The sequence below is a fragment of the Schistocerca serialis genome, chromosome 1 (genome assembly GCF_023864345.2).
Source record: "Schistocerca serialis cubense isolate TAMUIC-IGC-003099 chromosome 1, iqSchSeri2.2, whole genome shotgun sequence".
NCBI lineage: Eukaryota > Metazoa > Arthropoda > Insecta > Orthoptera > Acrididae > Schistocerca > Schistocerca serialis.
Window position 1 is genome coordinate 470,941,600 of NC_064638.1, and position 19,383 is coordinate 470,960,982.

Here is a 19,383-nt window from a genome sequence, read left to right on the forward strand (position 1 = left end):
TGCATTCAAGTCCTAAGGCCTCCGATTTTTTTTCTCCAGACTGGAAAGAGATAGAAACATGCGCATTGTTTTAAAATGAGGCCACGTTCATTGTCAATACGTCCCAGAGATGGCAGCACCGTATGGCAGATGGAATTTTACCGCCAGTGGTGAGAATGAGAACTGTTTTAAATACTTAAAATGGCGACGTTGCCGGCCGGTGTGGCCGTGCGGTCTAGGCGCTTCAGTCTGGAACCGCGTGACTGCTCCGGTCGCAGGTTCGAATCCTGCCTCGGGCATGGATGTGTGTGATGTCTTTAGGTTAGTTAGGTTTAAGTAGTTCTAAGTTCTAGGGGACTGATGACCACAGATGTTAAGTCCCATAGTGCTCAGAGCCATTTGAACCATTTGATGGCGACGTTTTCCTTACTTGAACAGCGTGCAATAATTCGTTTTCTGAATTTGCGTGGCGTGAAACCAATTGAAATTCATTGACAGTTGAAGGAGGCATGTGGTGATGGAGTTATGGATGTGTCGAAAGTGCGTTCGTGGGTGCGACAGTTTAATGAAGGCAGGACATCGTGTGACAACAAACCGAAACAACTTCGGGCTCGCACAAGCCGGTCTGACGACATGATCGAGAAAGTGGAGAGAATTGTTTTGGGGGATCGCCGAATGACTGTTGAACAGATCGCCTCCAGAGTTGGCATTTCTGTGGGTTCTGTGCACACAATCCTGCATGACGACCTGAAAATGCGAAAAGTGTCATCCAGGTGGGTGCCACGAATGCTGACGGACGACCACACGGCTGCCTGTGTGGCATGTTGCCAAGCAATGTTGATGCGCAACGACAGCATGAATGGGACTTTCTTTTCGTCGTTTGTGACAATGGATGAGACGTGGATGCCATTTTTCAATACAGAAACAAAGCGCCAGTCAGCTCAATGGAAGCACACAGATTCACCGCCACCAAAAAAATTTCGGATAACCGCCAGTGCTGAAAAAATGATGGTGTCCATGTTCTGGGACAGCGAGGGCGTAATCCTAACCCATTGCGTTCCAAGGGGCACTACGGTAACAGGTGCATCCTACGAAAATGTTTTGAAGAACAAATTCCTTCCTGCACTGCAAGAAAAACGTCTGGGAAGGGCTGCGCATGTGCTGTTTCACCAAGACAACGCACCCGCACATCGAGCTAACGTTACGCAACAGTTTCTTCGTGATAACAACTTTGAAGTGATTCCTCATGCTCCATACTCACCTGACCTGGCTCCTAGTGACTTTTGGCTTTTTCCAACAATGAAAGACACTCTCCGTGGCCGCACATTCACCAGCCGTGCTGCTATTGCCACAGCGATTTTCCAGTGGTCAAAACAGACTCCTAAAGAAGCCTTCGCCGCTGCCGTGGAATCATGGCGTCAGCGTTGTGAAAAATGTGTACGTCTGCAGGGCGATTACGTCGAGAAGTAACGCCAGTTTCATCGATTTCGGGTGAGTAGTTAATTAGAAAAAAAATCGGAGGCCTTAGAACTTGAATACACCTCGTAGTAACAGGATCCACGACAGCCGCCGGCTCTGTTGTATTACTGGCTGGCAACAAATCGTTGAGTGTTAATTTCCGGCGTTGCGTAAGGTTATTTGCTAGCACAAAAACACGGCGAGGGCAGTCTTGACGGAGGTGACCAGACTCGTTATATACATGACATGTAGGGGTTTGCCCTGAGTACATAACATGCGCCTTGTGCCCGTCAACAAAGATGTGGGAGGGAATGTTTGCCTTCACTTCCATCTCCACGGAGCGAATGCCGTTAAAGCACTGCAGCTTGAAATGTGAAGCCCATCTTTCGTTGACTATTTGCCTGACAACCCCATACTTTGAAAGGACATCTTTAATTTTCGAGTTGTCTACTTCTACGGGAATATTCAAAACCCTAACATTCCTAATTACAGACTCGGAATTCCGGAGTTTGACAGTACTTTTAGTACCATCACGGTGTATAAATTCCGTTTCATAACCAAATTTTGCCAAAAAGCGGTCTACACTCACGGAATCGTTGTTGTTGTTGTGGTCTTCAGTCCTGAGACTGGTTTGATGCAGCTCTCCATGCTACCCTATCCTGTGCAAGCTTCTTCATCTCCCAGTACCTACTGCAACCTACATCCTTCTGAATCTGCTTAGTGTATTGATCTCTTGGTCTCCCTCTACGATTTTTACCCTCCACGCTGCCCTCCAATGCTAAATTTGTGATCCCTTGATGCCTCAAAACATGTCCTACCAATCGATCCCTTCTTCTAGTCAAGTTGTGCCACAAACTTCTCTTCTCCCCAATCCTATTCAATACCTCCTCATTAGTTACGTGATCTACCCACCTTATCTTTAGCATTCTTCTGTAGCACCACATTTCGAAAGCTTCTATTCTCTTCTTGTCCAAACTGGTTATCGTCCATGTTTCACTTCCATACATGGCTACACTCCATACAAATACCTTCAGAAACGACTTCCTGACACTTAAATCTATACTCGATGTTAACAAATTTCTCTTCTTCAGAAACGATTTCCTTGCCATTGCCAGTCTACATCTTATATCCTCTCTACTTCGACCATCATCAGTTATTTTACTCCCTAAATAGCAAAACTCCTTTACTACTTTAAGTGTCTCGTTTCCTAATCTAATCCCCTCAGCATCACTCGATTTAATTTGACTACATTCCATTATCTTGGTTTTGGTTTTGTTGATGTTCATCTTATATCCTCCTTTCAAGACACTGTCCATTCCGTTCAACTGCTCTTCCAAGTCCTTTGCTGTCTCTGACAGAATTACAATGTCATCGGCGAACCTCAAAGTTTTTACTTCTTCTCCATGAATTTTAATGCCTACTCCGAATTTTTCTTTTGTTTCCTTTACTGCTTGCTCAATATACAGATTGAATAACATCGGGGAGAGGCTACAACCCTGTCTCACTCCTTTCCCAACCACTGCTTCCCTTTCGTGCCCCTCGACTCTTATAACTGCCATCTGGTTTCTGTACAAATTGTAAATAGCCTTTCGCTCCCTGTATTTTACCCCTGCCACCTTCAGAATTTGAAAGAGAGTATTCCAGTTAACGTTGTCAAAAGCTTTCTCTAAGTCTACAAATGCTAGAAACGTAGGTTTGCCTTTTCTTAATCTTCCTCCTAAGATAAGTCGTAAGGTCAGTATTGCCTCACGTGTTCCAACATTTCTACGGAATCCAAACTGATCTTCCCCGAGGTCGGCTTCTACCAGTTTTTCCATTCGTCTGTAAAGAATTCGCGTTAGTATTTTGCAGCTGTGACTTATTAAACTGATAGTTCGGTAATTTTCACATCTGTCAACACCTGCTTTCTTTGGGATTGGAATAATTATATTCTTCTTGAAGTCTGTGGGTATTTCGCCTGTCTCATACATCTTGCTAACCAGATGGTAGAGTTTTGTCATGACTGGCTCTCCCAAGGCCATCAGTGGTTCTAATGGAATGTTGTCTACTCCCGGGGCCTTGTTTCGACTCAGGTCTTCCAGTGCTCTGTCAAACTCTTCACTCAGTATCTTATCTCCCATTTCTTCTTCATCTACATCCTCTTCCATTTCCATAATATTGTCCTCAAGTACATCGCCCTTGTATAAACCCTCTATATACTCCTTCCACCTTTCTGCCTTCCCTTCTTTGCTTAGAACTGGGTTGCCATCTGAGCTCTTGATATTCATACAAGTGGTTCTCTTCTCTCCAATCGTTAAACTTTACAAAAATACAGTATTCATCAGAGTCTAGCTGCATGGTATGAACAGATTCAGAATGAAAGCCAATTACCTCGGTAATCCAGTCGTGTATTTCAAGTGCAGAGGGCTGTACTCAACGGGTGTACTTGTCGAAGGTGAAAATCACGGTGTTTTTTCTCACGGAGTTTGCCATGGTGTTCTGCAGCGAAGAAATCTCGGACAACGGCGAGATCCCAACGGCACTACGTAGAAAGATGACACGAACGAAGACCAAATGCTCAATTGATAACGCTTAATTCACGTGCAAAACGTCAATAACCGAGCACGAAACACGAAAACACTGGCGTAAGCACTGAACGTTCACGGAGCAAACTTGAGGAGCGTGCGACCGCTGCGACAGCTAAAGCCAGACTAGTTCCGCAGCTGCTCACGCTAACCACGGGAGCACGGCGCTCCTGATCTCAGATTATCCTTGATGTTGCCTATCTTCGCATGGACTACTCAGTTTGTATATTTTGATTATTTTTTTCAGTTCCACACAACTTCTTCCTGTTTTCTCGATTGATCTGTGTTCAGTTTTTCAAGGCCTATCCACTGTGCCAACTTATAACTAAATCTGAGGGGGGTGCGATGGGGAGGTTCCCTTGTAAGAACAACACACACAACCACGCCCGAGGGAATACTCGAACCTCCCGCGGGAGGGGCGGATTTGCTTGCTTTTTGCTATAATGTATGTGTGTAAACCATAGCTATCACGTCCCCTTCACCCCATGGCCCCACGCCTCAGCCGCAGATGGCCAATGTAATGGATGTAAGACAAGTTCTTCAGTTTCAGAACTAACAAATTGCCACCTTGCTGACGACGATACAACAACTACTGGCGGCACAAACTGCGTCGGCCGCACAACCAACCAACCAGCCCAACGAGTGCTGCCGGCCAGCATACCATCGTTCTGGCAATTTAACGACACAGAAGACGAATCAGTTCCAGGCACATTGTCAGGTTCACCGTGTTCAAGGTATTGTAAAAGTACAAAACTTCCGTTTGATTGTGGGATCCCCAGTCGTCAAATTAAAACAAAAACTATTTCCAACTGCATCTCCCGACGAACTCAGCTATGACCAAGTAATTGCTGTTTAACTCGATATTATGACCAGCAAGTCCAAGTACCTGCAGCTGGATATCAGGTCTTTTGCTTGAAGAAAAAACCGGAACAGATGTACCGCCAGTGGTACACAGAATCAATGGACATGACTCGGCCACTTTTACAGTGATTTCATGATACATGATGCTATAACATTCAGTGACCCATATAGCAGACTATGGGAACAGATTTCAAAGTACTCTGGTTCATCACTTCCCCATGTATTGCAAATCTTAGAGAAATATGATTTGGGTGCCATACTGGCTGATACGTTTTATCGGGCACCAACTCGACAGGTCGAGTCGCCTCTTGCTCGTGACCACCCCGAGCAGCTACAACAACAGTTCAGCATTTTGGGGAAGAGGAATTAGGTGGTATAAGCTGTTGCCAGCACACTGGTCGGCAAATATGTAGCAAGAAGATCGACAGTAGACGCTGGATCAAGCGCGCCTGTCAGGAGAGAGGCCAAAGACAGACTTGCAAGCAACATGCCGCCAACGCCCTCTCGAACACAAGTACTTAGATCGCTGCCGCTGACCGGAGGGCTCAGTCTCAGTCTCCGTTACTAGCTCAGCCTCAGGCACTAGAGCAGTCGCTCAGTCACTAGCTCAGTCACTGGTGCACCAACTCGCACTCCAGTTTGGCGCCTGACATTCACTGCATAGTGGGACTTGTACTTCACCAGCAGTGAGGCTAACGTGGACTGTTGCGGAAGGGCTTGCACCACAACACGTGGACTCTGTTAAAGATAAGTAGCTTCCTCTTCTTGTAAATAAAGAACCCTGTTAATGCTAGTGTGCTCCCTTGTGTTGTAGAAACAGGATACCGACCACCTGTAATAACATCCTCTCCCTTGCTTCCATGGTAGAAGGCTTAACAGTGGTGATGAAGACACTACACATAGCGTAAGCTTAGCTGTGAAGATACTTCGAAATGAAATGTTAGAATGCAAATATAGGCGCATTAGATTTAATTGTATAAAAGCTAAGAGCAATTGTTTTCAAAACTTAGTGCTGACGTGATGATGTAGATGTGTTCATTCAGCAAATCTTCTAACAGATTAAAATTCTGTACCGTGCCCAGAGTTGGAAACCTGTCTTGCTTTTACCAAGTGACGCGCACAGTCACAACTCACTACCGAGAGCGTCAAATCAAACACCTTTCAGCCGTCTAATTTACAAATCGTTATTATGTTGGGCTACCAGTTTCGACATTTACTATGCGATTTTCAGGCTCCCCGAGCGATGTGTAGGGAAATTCCAACCTCGGATCCAGTCGGAATAGTAGCCAGCATTCGAAGACTGGTATCAGCAGATTTCTGCTTGATATTGCAGTCACTTCAAACATCAAGATGGCGTAATAAATCACAGGACCTGGTAGCCCAATAAAATAACAGTTTGTAAATTAGGCGGCTGAAACTTGTTTGATTCGACATTCTGTACCGAACAGCCGAGTCCTGCAACAATCTCTGAGAAGATTGACATACAGAGACAACTCACTATTTGCCTTCACAGCATGATTCTGAGAGTACCAGCAAATTCTTCCCAGACTTCACGGGGGCTTAACTTACATTCTTAATGCTAGGCAGGAACGTACAACCATCACGTAATCTCTCTAGAACTGTGGTGGGTTTTCTTACAGTCTTCAGTCTGAAGACTAGGCTAATGCAGGTCTCCAAGAGAACCTATCCTTCGCAAGTTTCTCCACTCTAAATAACTGCTGCAACCTACATCCCTTTCAGCCTACTAAGTGATGGAGGCTTCGTCGCCCTCTACAGTTCTTATCGGCCACACTTTCCTCCGTTACCAAACTGATGATTTGATGATTCTCTAGAAACCGATCCTTCTTTCAGTTTTTTCCCAATTCGGTTCAGTACGTCTTCGTTAGTTACCCGATCTGCCCATACAACCTTCGGCTTCCTTACCACATTTCTAAGGCTTCTATTCTCTTCTTGTCTGAAAAGGCTACACTCCAAACACTTTCATAGAAGACATCCTAACATTTAAATTTGTATTCTATGTTAACAGATTCCTTGTTACAGAAATGCTTTACTTTCCACCGTCAGACTGCATTTTATATCCCCACTATTTTGGTCTTCAGTTACTTTGCTATCCAAGCACTAAATGGAATCTTACTATGTTTAGTGTAGAATTTCCTAATTTAATTCCCTTAAAAACCTAATTTAAATCGATTACATTCCTTTTTCCACTGAAGTGCCCTCCTAAGCCCTTTGCGGTCTCTGACAGAAGAACAATGTCATCAGTAAACCCCTACGATTTTATATCTTTTCTCTGATAATTCCCTTTTCTGATTACTTCTTGGTCCCCCTCACAACTTTCTCATTGTACAGACTGAATAGGAGAATAGGGGAAAGGCTACAACTCTGTCTCATTCCCTTCTCAACTACTTATTCTCTTTCACGTCTTTGGAATCTTGTAATTGCAGTCTGTTTTCTGTAAATAACCTTTAGCCCATGTATTTCACAATTCCTGTCAGAAATTTAATGTTTCTGTTCCTGTGAACATTATCAAAAGCTTTTTCTAAATCTACAGATGCAGTAAACGTACGTTTGATAATCTTCAAGGTGTCTTCCAAGATAATATATAGGGACAGTATGGTCACGTGTGTTCCCTAAATTTCTATGTAATCAAAGTGTTCTTCAACAAATCTAGCCACTACAAGTTCTCCGGTCATTTGGAAATAACTCGTGTCAGCATTTTACAACCACGACACATGAAACTGATGGTTCGGTAATATTCATGATTATCAGCATCTCTCTGCTTGGAATTATTACATATTCTTGAGGTCTGAGTGCATTTCATTGTTCCCATATACTACGTTGCATAGGACTGGAATTTTTTTCTCTCTCTAGCATTCTTAAAGACGTCACCAATTCTGTGAGAATGTCGTCAATTCCAAGAGTGCATCTTTCAGTGTTCTGTCAAATTATTCTCTAGCACATTTTGCATGTCACCTTCAATTACTTCCTCTTCCTTTTCAATAATATTTTCATTTTCCTTGTATAGCCTTTGTACACATTCCTTTCAGATTTCGCTTCTGTACCTAGTACTGATTTTCCATCTGAGTTCATAAGGTCGCTTGTTTTCTCTTCAATAGCCTCTTCAGTTTTTCTGCAGGCGACATTATTGAAACAAAAATTCGGCACTGTTTTATTTGTGGTGATAGAATAAAGCCTATCAAACGTACAAACGATTGGTCACTTAATTACACGCCAGCCATACACGAAAGGTGTTGTGTAAACTTGCCAGTAGACTTACAGATCCTTGGAAGCGTCTGCACGCCCCATGGCCAATTTTCATTTCCGAATATATGGCCCAGCACTGAAAATATATTCATACGGGAGGTAAGTATGGAACGTCATCACAAGAACAGCTCACTAACAAAGATCATGACGATAGACTATCCAGTGGTCAGATCAAATACAGGAACAGCAGGTAGAAAACTGAAGCGTGATGCCGCAAGATGTGCCTCGCAGTACGTTAGGATCAGAAGAAGAGGGAGATGTCTGCCACAACTATGACTTATAAGAGCAACCCGCCGTAAAGAAACATTCCTATCTAATGCAGCTGTCACCGTCTGTAAGAACTTTAACGTTCGCTATGTAGTCAAATGTCTTTAGACGACTCACTGGAGACAGGAGGTACGTAAGAGCGGCACCAAGTGTATACTGGAGATGCACATTTTGCCTGAATGAGTCAATGATTCAATGAGGCAGCGACTTTCAATTAACCTACCACAATAAAGATACGAATGCTTAACGACTGTTAGCTAAAGGGCTAACTTCTTTTTTATATGGTACTTTTATTTTACTATAGTAGCAAAGTTTGAAGTGCTCCAGCAGTGAACCTCAATAAGTCTAATTGAAGAAAGTTGGCTAAAATGTGAAGCAAGTATATGTGAGTTTGGGGAAAACTTAAGTGTATATCGAAACGATAGGGTAATGGGAATTCGAAGTGGTGTATGTGTCGCAGTAACAAGAAACTCAAATCCACCGAGACAGGAATTGAAGCTGCATGCAAGATTATTTGGCCAAAACTCAGTCTCTGTGGTGTGCATAAAACTTAAGGTGCGACATGAAGTCGTGCAGGAGATCTACGACCATGAGATATATTTGAGGAGACTGTCACTGTTCAATAGGTCGCTGAAATAACTGGTCACTTGATGTTCAGATATTCTTATTTACTGACACGTTTCGGGCTCAGCCCACCCTCAGAACATATATCAACCGTCAGCATCAGAATTCAGCTCAGTTGAGACCTGAGTTCTGATGCTGACGGTTGATTCATCATACTCCATATTGTGTATGAAAATTTTTGTTTTTGACTTTCTGATAATGGGCAGTGCCCGAAATGTGCCAATAAATAAGAACGTATGAACAACAAGTGATCAGTTATGTTTGTAACCTATTCATCAGCGACGTAAGTCTCCTTCAGGTGGGCATTAAATTGTAACCGAATCCTTCTATCGACCATAAGTTAAACCCCCTGATGTAACCGAAAAATTCAGAGAAATACCCATTTCGCTACTGCATATGTTCCCCAGTTATACTGTATTCATCGGTCGAGAGTTTAGTGATCCCACAATCAATTGGGAAAATCACAGCCTGTTTAATGGCTGGCTCGACCATACATTCTGTGAAACATTACTAAGTGCCTTCTCTGAAAACTACTTAGAACGGAATTTTCGGAACCCCAGTCATGATGAAATTACATTGGATCTACGGCAATAATTAGACCTGACCGCTTTGGGGGTGGCAACATAAAACACTGTTATCGCTGACCATGAGGGAGTTAAGGCAACAGTTATTCCCAAAGTACAAGTAAAGAAAGTAGAAAAATACATAGGTTCAGTAAACTAGATAGAAATGCAGTAGCGCCATATCTCGATGAGGAAGTAGAAACTCTTAGCGCAGGATAGGAGGAACTATGGCTCAAGTTTAAAACAATAATAGGCCATGCAATGGATAGCTATCTACCAAGTAGAACAGTTCGTAATGGGAGGGACCGTCCATGGTTTACAGTCACTGTAAAGGAACTTCTGAAGAAACAGAGACTACTGCGTAATAGGTGTAAAACCACGCGTAATTGACAGATATAGATAGAGAGATGCTGAGTAAAATACGTTTCTCTGTCAAGAGAGCAATGATTAATTACTTCCAAGACTATCGTATGAGAATATTGTCGGATGATCTTTCACAAACCCGAAAGAAATTCTGGTCGTATATAACGGCTGTTAGTGACGCCAAAGTTTGTGTCCAGGCACTTGTGGATGTGACAATAACTGATATTTAGGGTAGTAAAGCCAAGCAGAAGTGTTTAACTCTGTTTTCAAATATTGTTTTGGAAAGCAAAACTCAACAGTATTTCCCCAACTGAACTTTCGTACCATTGAAAATATGAGTGAAATAGATATTAGTGTCAATGGCATTGAGAAACAACTGAAATAGTCAAAATTGAACAAAGCTCCAGGGCGCGATGCAACCCCTACCACATTCTACATAATACTGAATATGTGGCTGAGTTAGCCCCTCTTTCAACTATGATCTGCAGAAGATTTCTGACAAAAAGAGTTTATTCAGTAGTTGAAAGAAAACACAGGTCACGCTAGTCTCCAAGAAGGGTAGCAGAGGTAACCTAGAAAACTACCGTCCAATATCCTTGACGTCGTTTTGTTGTAGAATCTTAGAACATATTCTGAGTTCAAACATACTGAGATGTACAAAACTGTTAAGGCTTTCTTGGCCACTTGCTGACAAACTGTCTATTGGCTTCTGCTTCGGGTTCCTCGTCCGACGTTCGTCTGATGATTTATCTGACATTTCGCCAGCACAAGTGGCAGGCATTGTTAAAGTTTCACCCTTCATTGCTGATGGTTGACTGGAGCCGAGCTCGCGCCAGCGTTCAAGGCCTTCAAAGCAGTTATTTTCGGTGCGGTTGCCCTGTTGCTACCTGCAACGGTCGTTCGCTGCAGCCCGGGAAGCTAGGAACCGTTTACCTTGAGGCTTCCTTCTTTCTTGTTAAAGCAATTCTCGCAGTCGTGTATTTCTATAGGTTCTTGGAACAAGTGGGTGTGATAGCTCTTTGCTACCTCTCTAGAGTTTCGCGTCTCTTCGAATACAGCTCCATCTGTGCGGTACAGGCGCACTCTGTCGGAATGCGTGCTCGAGTAATTGAAATTCAGATGTCAAAATTGATAAAATTAAATGTCGGTAGATGCGTTAGTCATAAAATGTTTACATTTTAACGAAATTAATGAAATCATTGGTCCCACGCCATATCAAATTCAAAGCCGCCATCACGATTAATAACATGTTCCACCGATTCCCTGATAAATGTGTCGCAGAAGGTTCTTGTCGAGGCCAGTATTTCCGTGGCAGCTTAATTCGTGAAATGTTCTGTGGAGGTATAATGTTCGGCTATGGTTGACGAACTAGGCTGCGAAAGGCGAGTGTGGCGATCATGCCCAGCACAGTTTTCACGCACTGTGCGCGTTGTCTGGTAGGCTTCGTCACACTGGCAAAGTATTCTGTAGATGGCTGCCCTACGCAATCCCAGATCGTCCTTTGCCGAACAGAGAAGAACACAAGTCTTTCTAGGTGGGCGGAAGATTACTTTCCATTAGGATTCTGCCTCATTTCGACGAAATCTTGCCGACATGCGGATGGAACGCTCTGGACTTAAACTGTTCTTTCTCCTTTTGGTCTAGTGGGACGCCACATATTTTCTTCCTTAAAGCTGTGCTCATCTGCTGTGGACATCATTGAACAAAGACTGTAGGTGTTCCACATCCTTTGCAATGCTGTCTCCATCAGACGCAACATGTGCCCAGAGCACCAGTGTTAACACCTGAACGCCTGGGGGTGGGACCCGATGATTTCTTTAATTTCTTCAGAATGATAACATTTTATAACTAATGACACGTCTAGCGAGAGTTACTTTTAGTCATTCTGACGTCTGAATTTCAACTCCTCTAGGGTGCATTCCTACAGAGTGACCGCATGTAGTATCGTCATTACGCATGCGTCTGCGAGCCACAAACGGACCAATATTCGAAAACAGCACGAAACTTGACAGAGATCGCTCATGTAGCGGCTATCTTTGCACATGCGTCTCCGTGCCAGATTGCAGTATACATTTAGTGATGTGAGCCGGCCATCCCTAGTGCAAAACGCTCACTTGAAGATGGCTGAATTGTTGTCAGCCGAAATACCGTGACAAGAAGTCGATGTAATTGGGTTGCTATCCAAAAACTTCACGGAATTTCTAGAAGTGGGTTTAAAAAGTTACTCTAGCAACACACTGCTGCCCCCTGAGTTCCGCTTCCGCTTCCATAGAGATCGGGAGGACAATACTAGACTAATTACAGTACACACGGAGGCACTTACCGAAAAACATCAATCTTCGCAGGCTCTACACGTGAATGAGAAGGAAAGATGCCCTAATAACTGGTACAATGACACATGTTTACTGCGATACACTTCTCAGTGGTTTGCAGAGTATAGATGTAGATGTAGATGGAAATTGATTATAAAGTACTGTATTTATTCGGTTCTAAATCCTAAACGAGAGTCCTTGAATGTTGAGACACTAGCAATAATATTCCACCTACAACACATAATTCTCAAAATCACAATTAGTTCAATTAATTAAAAGTATTATGAGACCTACAATGATACGTAATTCCTTATCTATGTGTGCAACTGTAGTTGGTAACGCTATAGAACACATCCTCAAAGCGGTCGGTCTATTTATTGCCTTAGATCCAATATACACTCCTGGAAATGGAAAAAAGAACACATTGACACCGGTGTGTCAGACCCACCATACTTGCTCCGGACACTGCGAGAGGGCTGTACAAGCAATGATCACACGCACGGCACAGCGGACACACCAGGAACCGCGGTGTTGGCCGTCGAATGGCGCTAGCTGCGCAGCATTTGTGCACCGCCGCCGTCAGTGTCAGCCAGTTTGCCGTGGCATACGGAGCTCCATCGCAGTCTTTAACACTGGTAGCATGCCGCGACAGCGTGGACGTGAACCGTATGTGCAGTTGACGGACTTTGAGCGAGGGCGTATAGTGGGCATGCGGGAGGCCGGGTGGACGTACCGCCGAATTGCTCAACACGTGGGGCGTGAGGTCTCCACAGTACATCGATGTTGTCGCCAGTGGTCGGCGGAAGGTGCACGTGCCCGTCGACCTGGGACCGGACCGCAGCGACGCACGGATGCACGCCAAGACCGTAGGATCCTACGCAGTGCCGTAGGGGACCGCACCGCCACTTCCCAGCAAATTAGGGACACTGTTGCTCCTGGGGTATCGGCGAGGACCATTCGCAACCGTCTCCATGAAGCTGGGCTACGGTCCCGCACACCGTTAGGCCGTTTTCCGCTCACGCCCCAACATCGTGCAGCCCGCCTCCAGTGGTGTCGCGACAGGCGTGAATGGAGGGACGAATGGAGACGTGTCGTCTTCAGCGATGAGAGTCGCTTCTGCCTTGGTGCCAATGATGTTCGTATGCGTGTTTGGCGCTGTGCAGGTGAGCGCCACAATCAGGACTGCATACGACCGAGGCACACAGGGCCAACACCCGGCATCATGGTGTGGGGAGCGATCTCCTACACTGGCCGTACACCACTGGTGATCGTCGAGGGGACACTGAATAGTGCACGGTACATCCAAACCGTCATCGATCCCATCGTTCTACCATTCCTAGACCGGCAAGGGAACTTGCTGTTCCAACAGGACAATGCACGTCCGCATGTATCCCGTGCCACCCAACGTGCTCTAGAAGGTGTAAGTCAACTACCCTGGCCAGCAAGATCTCCGGATCTGTCCCCCATTGAGCATGTTTGGGACTGGATGAAGCGTCGTCTCACGCGGTCTGCACGTCCAGCACGAACGCTGGTCCAACTGAGGCGCCAGGTGGAAATGGCATGGCAAGCCGTTCCATAGGACTACATCCAGCATCTCTACGATCGTCTCCATGGGAGAATAGCAGCCTGCATTGCTGCGAAAGGTGGATATACACTGTACTAGTGCCGACATTGTGCATGCTCTGTTGCCTGTGTCTATGTGCCTGTGGTTCTGTCAGTGTGATCATGTGATGTATCTGACCCCAGGAATGTGTCAATAAAGTTTCCCCTTCCTGGGACAATGAATTCACGGTGTTCTTATTTCAATTTCCAGGAGTGTAATTCCATCATGACTGGGGTTCCGAAAATTCCGACGATCTAACGCACCAATGGGACACTTGTAACATAAAACGATCATTCATGAACATGCATGAATATCTACCAACTGTTATTCAAGGTCTGAAATTTGTAAAACACTAAGCATAGTCGCTAATCGTTGCTCAGACTCGGTACTGCATACATATTTGTGTCTGAAATTTGACACAATATCATTCAGGAAGACTTGCAACAATTCTGTCAATCAATATCAAGACAAATAAGTGCTTGCATAAGGGCGAGAGTGAACTACGGGTTACTGACTTGCTCAATTTGTGAAGCTCTTTCTCTTGAATACATGATCCAATTTTTCTGGAATTGTAATAATTTGTTCGTCAGTAGATGTACATCACATCTACCAATTTCCGTCCCATACGGATAATTCGTTGGTGCTGCGCCATTTTTTTTCGTTTCTTTTGTCTTAGAATGTAAAACAGACAGAAGGCGTTTCTCAAGAAAAAATTGTTTTATTTAGTTGTGACTAGACGGTCCAAAGTAGCAGTTATGAACATAATTTTAAACGTCCCCTTAAACCGGAAGAATTGTTATATGCTCTTGCATTGTTTTTTCGGTTTTTCGAGTTTTATGTATTATTTTCCTTTTTCAAGAGGCAGGCCAATGGAGTGTTCTTTAATTTCAGACACAGCATTTACTGCTGCCTCCTTCAGCTTATTTGTCAGGAAGTATACAGTCGGATGTTTTTGATTTGGTGATGACGCTAGTTTCCTATGCCAACCTCGAAGGTGTTCTTGGTACTGTGCAGCTGGTTAAAGGAATTCTACATTTCAATTGGTGTACTTGGATTTTTCATCCATTGACTGATCATGTAGTCTGCGAATTGCGTGACGTCTTCTCGACTGAGGATTTCCTCCATTATTACCATCCATGCTTTTTCTTCACGTTTTAGTGAAAGGTGTGCCATTGCAGCAAACATGTTGCAAAACAAAACAATCAAATTGCTTCTCTACCTCTGCATTTCTCAGTTAGTCCTGGTACTTGTATTTTTTCCACCGAGCAGCCCTGACGCCGGCTACGAGCGCTTTTCGCTTGCTGTGTTACGAGATAAGCAATTTAGCTAGTAATTAATCTGTTTTGCTTTATATTATATAGTATTTACGTGCAGTAGTGTGAAACAGGCGTGATAAATTGAAGGTTTCAGTTTTTATTTGCTTCTGAATAAGATAAGCGAAGTTTCTTTTTAGGACAGTTTCCCCTGTACGCAAACGTTTGTTTACATTCTTAACTGACGTTAAATACGCAGGATTATCAATTAAGTCAGCGCACAATAATCAGTATTTACATTTATTAGTGTCATTTAGATCGGTACATGTAAGGTAGCGGTTTTTATAGTTTTATTAGGTCATCTTCGCGCATACGTAAACGCTTGTTTACATTATAAATACGAGGGATAATCAGTAGGTGTAGCTTACCGTAGGTTACTGTTTAATTCGTTAATAATATCCACTAGATAGCCCCTAGAAGTTTACTATAGGTCACTATCTTATTCTTTAGTATTCACTAGATAGCCCCTAGCAGGAAAATAAGCACCAGGTCTAGCTTCTACCATACATTTTTATTTATTTTCATTGTTTAATGTCCTTTCTGCCAACTAGAGTATACCTGTTAGCCTTGTATGGCAGTAGGTTTCCTTACGTCTCTTATAGTAAATCAGTTATTAGCTAGATGGATAGGTACTGCGTCTGTTGTGTGCGGATGCAAGAAGACTTGGCCACAGTTCAAATGCAGTTGGAAGCTTTGCTGGCCACAGTCAACAAGCTCCAGAGTGCCACCTTGAGGTGCAGTGGATATGGGGTGCCTGGGGCAGCTTCTGCTGTACTAGATGTGCAGGGGTGGATGTCACAGCTCTCTGTCACTGGGCCGACCTCAGGTGCGACTGAACCGGCAGGCTCACTCTCACCTCAGTGTGGGTGGGGGGTGGGGGACTGTATCGAGGTCTCGAGCTCTAGGCAAATGCTGCATGGGGGACGCAGGCTCCTGCCAAATCCCATGCACCCTTTGGTAATAGATTCGCGGGAGGGGGGGGGGGGAGGGAGGCTGACCGGCAGATCAGACTGCACCTTCTGCCAGGATAGTGGCCGCTCCTTCAGCAAGGTCCGGACAGGCGCGTGGGAGTAGGGGTTTGTTAGTTACTGGGAGCTCCAATGTTAGACGGGTCGTGGAACATAGCGGCTAGGGCGGGGAAGAAGTCCAACGTTCACTCGGTGTGCTTGCCGGGGGGCCTTGTCCGAGATGTGGAAGAGGCTCTTCTGGCGGTTATCGAGCGTGCGGGGTGCAGCCAGCTGCAGATTGTTGCACATGTCGTCACCATCGATGCCTGACTTCGGGGTTTCGAGGAAATCCTTGGGTCCTTTCGACGACTGGCTAAATTGGCGAAGGCGGCCTCCATCTCTCGAGGAGTGGAAGCCAAGCTGACGATCTGCAGCATCGTACCCAGGGTGGACTGGGGTCCTCTGGTTTGCAGTCGAGTGGAGAATCTAAACCGGAGGTTACGTCGACTCTGTGACGAAAATGGTTGCACATTCCTCGACCTACGCTAAGGGGTGGAAGCTTGTAGGCCGCCACTCGATCGTACCCAGGGTGGACTGGGGTCCTCTGGTTTGCAGTCGAGTGGAGAATCTAAACCGGAGGTTACGTCGACTCTGTGACGAAAATGGTTGTACATTCCTCGACCTACGCTAAGGGGTGGAAGCTTGTAGGCCGCCACTCGATAGAATCAAGGGTGCACTACACACAGGAAGTAGCTACATGGGTATCACAGTACTTGTGGCGTGCACATCGGTTTTTTTTTACATTAGGTTCGTCCCCACAGGAAACAAACCGTTGGCCTGAAAAATTATCAGTTCATGAGTCTGATGTGCGTGTGCCAACTGTAAAAATTGTTAGTTCGCCTAAACAGGTTATTCCAAAGGATTTAAATATGCTACATCTCATGTTAGTAAATCGTCGAAGTGTCTGTAGCAAGTTCACCGAGTTACTCTCCGAAGTAAACAGTAGCAATGCCAGTATTGTATAAGGTACCGAAAGCTGGTTGAAACCAGACATAAATAGTAGTGAAATTCTGAACTCGGATTGGACAATGTTTAAGAAGGACAGTACTGATGCTATGGGAGGTGGTGTGTTCATTGCAGTTAAAGGCTGTTTGAAGACAGTTGAGATTGATACTGGGTCGGACTGTGAAATAGTCTGAATAAAACTCAATCAGACAAGGACTGACCAGTGTATTAGGATGTTTTTATAGACCACCAGCACCCGCAACAAACGTCGTAGAAGGTTCTAGGCGCTTCAATCTGGAACCGCGTGACCGCTACGGTCGCAGGTTCGAATCCTGCCTCGGGTGTGGATGTGTGTGATGTCCTTAGGTTAGTTACGTTTAAGTAGTTCTAAGTCCTGGGGGACTGATGACCTCAGATGTTAAGTCCCGTAGTGCTCAGAGCCATTTGAACCAAACGTCGTAGAACGTTTCAAGGAAAGTCTTCAGTAAATAGGAAATAAATATCCAAATTATCCATTAGTTTTAGGTGGAGACTTTAATCTGGCATCCATTAACTGGGAAAATTACACGTTTATCACAGGGGGAAGAAGCAACGACTCGTATGAAGTTATTCTAGGAGCGCTCCCAACATACAACCTTGAGCAACTGGTTAGAAAACCAACAAGAGATGGGAACATATTAGATATCTTGGTAACAAACAGACCTGATCTTTTTGAGGAAGTTAATCTAGAAGAAGGTATTAGCGACCCTAGTGTCGTTGTGGCTTCTATGTCAGAGGAAGCAAAAACGAAACAGCGTAGAGTTTTCATGTTTGGGAAAGCAAATAAAAGTGTCATTAATGAATTTCTTCATAGTCAGCTCCAAGCATTCACCGCAGGACACAAAAGTTATTGAGCATCTTTGGTCGGAATTTAAAGGTATTGTCCACAACGAGAAGTACGTGCCTAGCAAAAATGTAGGTGAGGGAAAAGACCGACTTTGGTACAACAAATACATTAGGAAGCTGCTGAGAAAGCAGAAAATTTTGCACAGTCGTTTTAAACGTAGTCACTGCCCCGCTGACAAACAGAAATTATGCGAAATGAAAGCAGCTGTCAAAAGGACAATTAGAGATTCTTTTAACGAATTGAAAGCAATATTTTATCTGCAGATTCTAAAAATAACCCGAAAAAATTTTGGTCGTACCTAAAATCTATGAACGCTACAAATAATTGAATACCTTCTCTTGTTGACAGTTCGGGTAATGTAACGGATGATGATAAACTGAAGGCCAAAATACTAATCCTAGCTTTCAAAAACTCGTTTACGGTAGAGGACTGCAGCATCATTCCCCTTTTCATTTATCGAACAAACGCAAGGATGGCTGACATAGCGTTTAGTATATCTGGGATTGTAAAACAGTTAAGATCATTAGACGCCAGGAAGGCATCTGGCCCAGACGGTATCCCCGTAAGGTTATATGTTGACTATAACAGTGGAAAGTTCCACGGGACTGGAAGAAGGCCCAGGTCACAGAAATCTATAAAAAGGGGAGAATATCGGATGCAAATAATTACCGGCCAATTTCACTGACATCGATTTGTTGTAGAATCATGGAACATATTTTGTGTTCAGACATAATGACCTCTCTAGACTCTGAGAAGCTCATCTGCACACCAGCACGGTTTTAGGAAACAGCGGTCATGCGAGACACAGCTGGCCCTCTTTTTGCATGATATACAACAGACTCTAGATACCGGCTCCCAGGTTGCTGCCATATTTCTCGACCTTCGAAAGGCGTTAGACTAAGTTCTGCACTGTCGCTTGCTCCAAAAAGAGCGCGCTTACGGTCTACCAGATGACACATGCAGTTGGATACAAAGTTTTCTGACAGACAGAGAGCAATATGTCGTCTTGAATGGGGTGACTTCAACAGAAACAAGGGTAACTTCACGTGTGCCCCAGAGCAGCGTAATATGTCCTCTGCTTTTTACGATTTACATAAACGATCTGGTTGATGGTATTGCCAGCGGCATTAGACTGTTTGCCGATGATGCTGTAGTCTGCAGGAAAGTAGTATCACACGAAAATTGTGAACAAATCAATGAGGATTTGCAGAGAATAAATGACTAGCTGTTATCTCCCAATATTAGTAAGTGTAACCTGCTGCGTGTACCAAGGCGAAATCCCCATTAATGTAAGAGTACAAAATAAATACCCAGTCTTTGGAAGCGGTAACACCCGTGAAGTATCAGGGTGTGACTATTCGAAATGGTCTCAAA